Source organism: Hemiscyllium ocellatum, unplaced genomic scaffold (genome assembly GCF_020745735.1).
Source record: "Hemiscyllium ocellatum isolate sHemOce1 unplaced genomic scaffold, sHemOce1.pat.X.cur. scaffold_261_pat_ctg1, whole genome shotgun sequence".
In the NCBI taxonomy this organism is placed as follows: Eukaryota; Metazoa; Chordata; class Chondrichthyes; order Orectolobiformes; family Hemiscylliidae; genus Hemiscyllium; species Hemiscyllium ocellatum.
In genome coordinates, this window is record NW_026868149.1 from 810,786 (window position 1) to 820,786 (window position 10,001).

Sequence of the window (10,001 nt, forward strand, 5' to 3'; positions counted from 1 at the left end):
TGGACTGGGGTTTTCCTTCGATCGGCTTCACTTCGTCAGGTAATTCAATTCACTGAAATTTCACCAACTTCCTTTGGCATGTTCATATGACACATCGACCCATACTGCACACAACGACAACAATATCAGCATACTGCACCAACGAGAACTTGGCATGATTTTTATAAACAGTGAAGATTGAATAATGTTATGCAAGGGCAACGTGAATTTCAATTTAATTGCTGAAGACGCAAGAATCCAGAGTAAGATTCAAAATGTCAGAACTTCACGTTCATTACCTTGGCCAGAATTCCAGCCCAGCAAAGGGGAAATCTGTCCCTGAATCCCCTGAATCCATGCAATTGCTTGCTCCATGTGTCCGCTTTGAAACCCATGCGAAGCAAAACTCAGTCTGAAGGAGAACTTGTCAGATCCCTCCGCTGTCTGATCTAAAGCTGAAACAAGAGCTGTCTGTTCCAGCTGGAAGGGAAGGGATGTGGAGGTGAGACCAAAATATTTCGTGGTGTTTAATTCATATTATGATTGTTTAAAAATTGGGCCAGAAATGGCACAGACGCAAAGGAGCCCATTGTTAATACCGATCTCGTCCCGCTCCATGATTCAATATCATCATGGCTGACAAAACAATTTTGTGTCTTTTTCCATCCGATACACATCATCGTGTTGCCTACTGACTAACAGATATTTATTGATCTCTATCATAAATAGACATCGAAAATTTAAACTTGTGAGAGGAAAATGTTCCGTTTCGAGACAGTTGAGTTTCTGCACGAATACTGTTGGTTTTGCAGATGAGCAGCCGAGTCTGCTCTGACTACCTTCCAAACCATAAACCAAAATTCGACTCTGATGGGACTCGAACCCACAACCTTTGAATTACAACCTGAGCGATGACATAGAAGTCCAACGCGCTATCCATTGCGCCACAGAGCCGCACCGACAGCTGCCTTTTAGCACACAAATTTGTCTTTGACCCATTGCGTTCAGGACACCCATCTCGCGTCTGTCTGTCCTGGTCACACTTTCCAGTACCTGTTCCTTAGCCACGTGTGCTCTGGCTCTTCAAGTGTTCGGCTACAGTCTGCTGGAACGTTCTCATGACACGTAGCTTTACCACATGCTCAGATAATGATTTCCAGATAAGCAACACTCGACTGGTGAAAGCATTCTTGCAAGTTCTCCTCAAAACAACTCGTCTCCTGTATTTCATTTATGTCACTCTATTCCTTCCAAATACAGGCTGATCCCTGTCATACATATCTATCCTCTTCATAAAATGTGCACGTTAATCGGTTACTCAAAGAGCTTTCTCTGCTCTTCGATAAATATCCCCCAACCCAACTCGTCTACCTTCACAATGGGAATGGTCCAGCCCTTGCCATTCCTGTCATCTCCTCTGAATATCTCATCCTGCAATCAGAAGCTTCCAGCAGTCTGGCGATTACAACGAACAAGCAAAGTTCCCTGAAGTAAAGCCAAAAGGTCTGAACAAAATCAGCAGCTCGTGTTCATATCTCATGAGAAAGGAAAGTTAACATTTCGAGTCCAATGATCTGTCTTCGGAACTGTCGGGATGGAAGGTTGGGTGAAGAATGTGGAAGAGGGCGGACGGGTTCCAAAATGATTGAACTCGATGTTGGGACCTAAAGTTTGCATAGTCTGTCTGTAGAAAATGAGTTGCAGGTCTTCCAGCTTGTGTTATTCCTTGAAGGAGCACTGCAGCAAACCAGAGACCGGAATAGTGGCCTGGGAACACAGTGTCACGATTAGAGTGGGGCTGGAATTGTACAGTAGTTCAGGCAGCATCCGAGGAGCAGTAAAATCGACGTTTCGGGCAACAGTCCTTCATCAGGAATACGGGCAAAGAGCCTGAAGGGTGGGAAAACAGTGTAATGTTGAAGTTACAGGAGACTGGAAGATCGGGATAGTTTTTGTTGATTCTGGAAAGAATGTAAGTGATCTCAATTTTGTCACCGACTCTGTTTTCCTCTCCATTGCAGAGAGATCACATTCTGAGCAGGAAATACAGTTGCCTCTATTAAATGAAGTGCAGACAAATCTCTGGAAGATGTGACTGGAAGCTTCCACAGTGAGGAGAGACATGAGAAACCAGCAGGAAATGTAGCTTACTACATAGAACGTTACAATGCAGTGCAGGCACTTCGGCCCTCGCTGTTGCAGCGACCTGTAAAAATAATGTGATGTCCATTGTAATGGAAAATTAGCATTTATTTCGAAACCAATAAAAGCACAGGGAAACAAAGAAGTAAGAACCTGACTTTGCACAGCCAAGTATTGCAGTTAGAAAGAAAAAAAATGTAAAGTTAAACCGAACTGATAGCAGACTTACAAGCCAGTAAACTACCATATCACCAGTCAAGGAATGGGAAAAAAACAACTCCGTATCTGGAAAGGAACTCGAATGTTTCAGGTCCCTGATATTGAGGTGTTGATAAGAAGAAGCGAATTCTATTATCAAGGGAAAATGTATTATATGTGGAAGGTACACCAGTTACCTTTTTGGTAGATACAGGGACAACATATTCAGTCCTTAGATCTGGCAGTTGAGAGAGTCGACGCAATGGATGCATCAGGATTCGTGACACGAGAGAGATTAACCGCACCCCTATTTTGTGAAACCAGTAATTGTGAAACATTCCAATTCTCATTTCATTTCTCCAAATTCTGCCCTTTAAATCTGATGACTGGCGATCATCTTTTCGAATTCGACCTGTTCTTCATTAATCCAGACTGCATCTGTCAAATTTCTACGGAGAAGCCCCTCTATTTTTTCCTCGATTAAAGACTGAAGAAATTTATGCACTACAGATGTTAAACAAACTAGTCTATTATGTTGGAGAATGGGTCTGGGTGGGTTGCACTTTGGCGGTCAGTGTGGACTTGTTGGGACAAAGGGCCTGCTTCGATACTCTAAGTAATCTGATCTAATTCCTCATATTTTGTCTGCCTCACTTTTTAAACAGTGACGCCATATTTGTGTTTTCCAATCTGCTGGGACTGCCCAGAGACCAACGAATTTTGCAAAATTACCGCAAGCACATACCATTGCTTTTAGTACCCTGCGATGCATTCCATCAAGTCCTGGAGACGTAACCATCTTTTGCAATATTAGCTTCAACAATCCAACACGACCTCTTTTGTTATAATGACTGTTCCCATGTCGTCACCAAACATCATCTCTTTGTCAATTACTGGCATGTTATTAATATCCTCCACTGTGAAGACCGACGCAAATGCCTGATCAATGTCACTGCTATTTCCGCATATCCCATAAGTAAATGTCCCTTCTCATCCACGAGAGGGTCAACGTTTACTTTTGCCTCTCTTTTTCATTTTATATTTTACTAGAAACTTCTGCTATCAATCTTTATATTCTGTGATATTTTCAATGCCATGTTCTTTCTCACACTTTTCTGCATTAAATTCCATTTGCCAACTCTCAGCCCAACTCTGCTGCATACCTGTGTCACTGTGTTATCTACAATATCTTTCAGCACTGTGTACAACTTTCCCGAACGTAGTGTCGTCCGCAAATTTACTAACCCATCCTTCTCCGTCCCCATCCAGCTCGTTTACAAAAAAATGACAAAAAGCAGTGAACCCAAAACAGATCGTTGCAGTACACCACAAGCAACAGAATTCCAGAATGACGTTTTCCCATCAAGTAACACCCTCTGTCTTCTTTCAGCTGGCTAATTTCTGATACAAAGCACGACATCCACCTCATTCCAATGCCTCAGTATCTTGTGAGTCACCTGCCGTGGCGAAATTTATCAAACGGCTAACTGAAACCCAAACGTGCATTACATAAACAGCTTTATCCTCATACATCTGTTTCGTGACCTGGCAAGTTTTGACAAGAGTTGTAGCTCAGTTTTAGCTTCACAGATGAAGATTTGCTCACTGAGCTGGAAGGCTAATTTCCGGACGTTTCGTTACCCTCCTGCTTAATATATTCAGTGTGCCTACGGGTGACGGACTGTTCATGAATTCTGCTTTCTATTTATATGCTTGCGGTTCTTTGGGTTGGTGATGTCATTTCCTGTAGTGATATAATTTCCTGTTCTGTTTTTCAGCGAGTTGTAGATGAAGTCTAAATCGATGTGATTTTGATGGATTTCTAGTTGGAATTCCATGCTTCTCGGAATAATCGTGTGTGTCTCTGTTTCACTTGTGTTCGGATGGATGCGTTGTCCAAGTCAAAGTAGTGTCTTTCCTGATCTGTGTGTAAAGATACCAGTGAGAGAGGGTCACGCCGTATTGTGGCTAGTTGGTGTTCATGTATCCTGGTGGCTCGTTTTCTGCCTATTTGTCCATATGCAAAAACTGATGTCATTTCCAAAATGTCATGCAAGAACTTGACAAATATTGCATTCGAATAAACATTGCATTCGCCTGAGGCAACACATCTATCCGAGGACAAGCCAAACACCTACATGCAGGAGATTTAATCGAAGCACGGCATTCCAACCAGAACTCCATCAACAAACACTTCGAGTTCAACGCCATCAACTACCCCTTGAGAAAAAAAGAACTGGATGTGACATCACCATCGGAAATGACATCACCACCCCAAAGAAAACCAAACATATCAAGAGAAAGCAGGAATCATGAACAGTGCTTCGCCTGGAGACCCACTGAAATTGTTACCGAGTAGGGTGACGAAACGTCTGGAAATGAACTTTCCAATTCAGTGAGCAAATTGACCTGCAGTTCAATTACCAATTCACAGAGCTCGATAATGTTTGTAGGTGTCGTCCACCCATTCACAAAACCGGCTTGACTTGCCCTCATAAATTTATGCCAATCGAGATGATTACAAATCTTATCTCATGGAACTTTTCCAACACTTTACCCACAACCGAGGGAAGGGTCAATGGTCTATAATTTCCAGGGTTTTCTTTACTCCCTTTTTTGAATGAGAGAGCAATTTTTACTATCCTGTAGTGTTCTGGTACTCTAACTTTGGACAATAACAACATTAATATCAAAGTGGAAGAATCATAAATCTGATTCTTAGCTTCCCAGAAAGTCCTAGGATAAATACGATCTGGCCCAGGGGAATTTAGATATGTTCACATTTTCAGAGCTTATGACGCCTTGTCTTTGGGAACTTCAATCCTATTTCGTCTGGTAGCCAGTTTCTCAGTATTATCCTAGACAACATTTTGTTTTCCCAGTGCGAATCCTGACTAAAGACATTGCTTTCGCGCTTCCCCCATCGCTTCTGACTCCACGCACTACTTATCACGACTGTCCTTCATTGGCCATATTTTATTCTATTCATTCATTTAGCCCTCACATATCGATGGAAAGCTTTCGGATTTTCCCTGAATCTATCTGTCAACAAATTCTCTGTCCCCTCCTGGCTCGTCTTGAGTCTCTCTTCAGGTTTTTCCTATTTAACTTGTAACTCTCAATCTCCTTAACTGAGCATTCACGTCTCATGGGAACACAAGCCTTCTCAACAAGAGATTCAACTTCCTCAGTAATCTTGACTCCTGCGCTTGACAATTTCCTCCCCCTCTGACAGGTACATACTTATCAAAGACACACAGAAAATCCTCCTGGAATAAACTCCACATTTCCATTCTGCCCATTCCGTGCCGTTTCTTTGCCAACCTCTGAATGCGTAATCTTATCTAATCGCATTGCAATTTTCTTTCCCCCAGCAATAGCACTTGCACTCCGATGTATACCTATCCCTATGAAAATCTAAAATAAACATAACTGAATTTTGGTAACTATCACCCAAGTGCTCACCTATTGCCAAATCTAACATCTTGTCGAGTTCATTACCCAGCACTAAATCTAATTTAACCTCTCCCCTTGTTGGCCTGTTCGATTACACATTATTTAAGGAATCGATCGCAGATACACTCAACACTATCCCCATCAAGGCTACCCTGACTGAGCTGCTTCGACCGATCAACATGTTGATTAAATTCCCACATGATAATTGCCATTCAATTTTTCATTTGTTATTTACGTCTTTGTTCACTGCCCTCCCCAATGTCATCTTAAAATTTGGAGTCGGATAGACTCAGACAAACAGTGACATTTTCTTCTTAGAAATTCTAATTTCCTCCCAAATTGATTCAAACTCATTCTCCATAGAAACTAAATCATCTGTTTGCATCGGTCTGAGGTTGTCCTTCAATGTTTGAGTTACACCACCTTCCTTACCATCCTTTCTGTCCTTCCAAATTGTCTCATACCAGTGATTATATACCTCCCAGTCTTGACTATGCTGTCTCCATGTCTCTGCAACGTGTATTAAATCGTATTCATTTGTGATGATTTATGCCGTTATATCTCCAACCTTCTTCCAAAAAGTACGAGCATTCAGGTATAGTATCTTTATGGTCGAATTCTTACTCATTGATTAAAAAACATCTACAATAATATCTTCCACGGTATCCTTGCTTCTTGCTTCTCCTCCCTTGTCCATTTCTGACCTCCATGCTTAGCATACAAGTGCTCAAATACACCTTCCAGGTGAAGCAATACTTTCCCTACACTTCGCACAATCTAGTCTACAGCTCATATTGTGGTCGCCACTACCTTAGGAAACGAAGTGTTTTGCAGAATGCCAAGTTCTATCGCCAAAAGTGTCCCTGAGCTTTCAGTTCACTGCTCCTTTAGCACAGAACCATGTTCCGTAGCGAACGTCTTTATCTCAGTCTTACTGCAGTGTTGCACCATAGCTTAGTGCATGCTGAATAACAGCAGACCATTTTCTGCTTGAGGACCCCACGACCCTCCAGATCAATTTCAGTCATTTTAGAGGCCTGAAGTTTCCCATGTGTTGGCCCCCGACGCACTCACCAGGCCTAGTCACACACTACCTTTGGTTAGTCATAAACAGTCTCTGTGAGCAGTTGTTAATGCTCCAAACAGATCATTATCAATTCCTATGCCCAACTGCCCGTCTCTCTCTTTCGACTCTATCCCGACATCTCGTTTCCTCCTAATTACTGCACCCCCACATATCTGCTGCATATCGACCGAAGTTTTCCTGGAAATCATCAGTGCCAAGGACGGGGTCACTGGACCAAAAATGTTAACTTCGATTTCTCTTTTCAGCATCTTCTCGTCTTTCCCCTGAGGAGGCTGGATACTGTGCTTCTGCAATGACCCCCTGCGCAGAAGACAGAACTGTTTTCATCCTGAAAGTTTCTCTTGTTGATGAATCCCATTACAATGTTTGCCACTGGCATCGACTTCGTAGGTCAATGAAAATAGAAATCATGTGTTTGGGATTTGTGCCGCCGCTCTGTTCTGGATATGATAAACAACAAGAGAGCAACATGTCCGTCATATCAGATGTGAACAGATAGCAATCTGCACAGGAGTTGGAATTAAGTAAATGTTTTTCAGTTGGAGAAATTTCAAACCATTTCTCACTGTAATAGCCTGTGGCTATCAAAGCAAAATATTTTATAACCACGAATGCTGAATACAGCGTTTTCAAGCTAAAATATCTGAATGATCATCCTCCAGAGTTACAGTACAGTCGTGTCTGCAAATGGAATAACTGACTGAATCACTTTACTTGTTCAGTGAGCAAACAGTCCTCTTGTGGCAAGATATACGGGCAGAATGCAGGAGGAGGGATGGAAAGGTTCTTAAGCAGTTTGACATAGGGACTGAGGAAGTGTTCGCGGTTTTCCAGATTGAAGTGGGCATATTCCCAATTCAGGATAAACTTGTATCTTATGTTCCTCTCTGTGACAAGGGAGGAAATTGCAGGTGTTCTGAGCAATGGTTTACTTTCATCTTTGGGTTTGTAGTGGACTGGACTAACGCAAGATTGGGAGAGATAAACCAGAGAATCACACAGCAGTGAGTCTCACATCAATTGAAGGGAACCTTTTGGTGCAAACCTTGAAGGAAAGAGTTAACTGCCACTTCACCAGGCAAGGTTTCATCAGGGAGAGTCATCACGGTTTTGGTACAGAATGTCATACCTAACAGATTGGATTAAATACAATTTATTGGCAAGTGATCAGGTTTTATTTTGAACGAGGTTAGTGAAGTTGATGTTATTTGTGTGGATTCCAACATAGCCTTCAACACGACACCACTCTGAAGATTGGTAGGAGGATGCAAGTGAAAAGGGATTTTAGGTTCCCTGGCAGTTGGATACAAACATAATTGGTGGTGGTAAGAGACACAGGATGGTGATAGAAGTCTGTTTCTTGTGACTGGAACTGGTACTCAATGATGTAACACAAGGATGAATGCTGGGTCCCATGTCGTTTGTGAATGTGTGTAAAGAATGTAGAACAAGTTAGGAGGAAATGATAAGCAGAGTTGTCGATGATACGAATATTAGCAAAGTGGTTAATAGTGAGGAAGATCCTTTTAGGACGGAGGAGCACAGAAATGGATTTATCAAATGTCACATTCAGAAAGGCGACGTTGAAACTAACCATAAAAAACATGAGGTGATGCACATTGGAAGTAACACATCAACTGATTACACAATGATTGACAGGACACGAGGAAACCCACGGGAACAGAGAGACTTTGCATGTTGGTCAACATATCCGTGAAGGCAGCAGAACATAGTGACAATCACAACTTTATCAGTCAAGGAAAAAGTTATAAAAGCAGATAAAGTGGTGCCACAAGGAGACAATGTGGTGAAGAAAGCACTTGGCACGCTTTTCGTTATTAGTCAGAAAGTCGATTATCCAACTTGGAATGTCATGTTGTGGCGATATGGAGCATTGGTGAGATCACATTTAGAATACTGTTTACAATTATGGTCAACTTCTACAGGAAGGATTTTGTGAAAATTGAAACTGTGCACACATGATTTACAGGGATGTTGCGGGGAGCCGAGAGCTTCAGATAAGCATGGAGATGGGGTCAGCAGGGGCTTTTTCGCTGGAATGTTCCAGCCAGTGTGTCACGTTCTCATCGTTTATGAAATCATGAGGGGCATGGATCGACAACTGGCCTAAATCGTTTGCGCAATATGTTGAAGTTCAAAACTAGAGGGCACAGGTTTTAGGTGACAGGCACTGAGTCACACTAAACAACGGATAGAGAGTGACAGAATGATGGTTGATTTCCAACAGGCATTGGTTAAGCTCAGTCTTTGGTTTTAAAAATAAGCATTTTCTTCGTGAAAGCATTTTGGTAGATAAGTCGTGAATAGAACATTAGGGGTATTAAAATTGAGTGATGTACCGTTGAATAAGTGAGTGGGTAAAATATTGTCCAATGAACTCTGAAATGGAGAATGCCGTATTTATAAGGAACAATCAATAAAGATCTTTTAAATTAAATGTGATATTGCAGGACTCTGAAATACACACCGAAATGGCTGTGCTGGGATATGAGTCACATTGACTTTTCTGCAGGAGCATCAACTGTTTTGGAAGTCAAATTAATATTTTTCATCTGTTCAGCAATGGCGAAGCCAATATCTATTCCACCTTTCCTCTTAGAACCTGACAGGGTGAGCATGCATTACCTGATCGAAACATTCCGGTTCATGAAACTCGTTTTTCCTTTGAGTAACAGAATGTAGCAGTTATCAAACTGCAGATTTCTCTTTTCCTTTACCAACTTTATATTCAAATATTCAGTTGCACTGAGAGAATGCAGAATTCTACAATTTTTTTTCCCTCAGTTAATCAGCCTCTGCAGTTTTCTGTTCTTTAGTGATCTGAATGACCTGATATTTATGGGGAAAAGAATGTTGCAGTTTTCCTCGCATGCGGCAGAAGAAACAAATGAGTGGCAACAGGTGCATCTTAAATTTCTAAAGCAGTTGAGTGGTGGTGGTGTCGAGTTAAAAGCGTGGATCTTGAAAAGTACCCCTAGTAAGGCAGCATCCATGGAGTAGGAAAATCGTTTTTCGAGCATAAGTTCTTCGCTAGTTATGTTCGAAGCATTGACATTCCTGGTCCTCAGATGTTGCCTAACCACTGTGCTTTCTAGCGCTATCCTTCCTGACTACAATC

The 10,001-nt window shown here is 41.8% G+C and overlaps 1 non-coding gene across 1 annotated transcript; it reads right to left on the reverse strand.

The window, feature by feature from the left end:
• Window positions 1-841: 841 nt before the first annotated feature.
• Window positions 842-933, reverse strand: trnar-ucu (transfer RNA arginine (anticodon UCU)). The gene is given in 2 exon segments: window positions 842-877; window positions 897-933. It is a non-coding gene; the product is annotated as a tRNA-Arg (tRNA).
• Window positions 934-10,001: the final 9,068 nt, after the last annotated feature.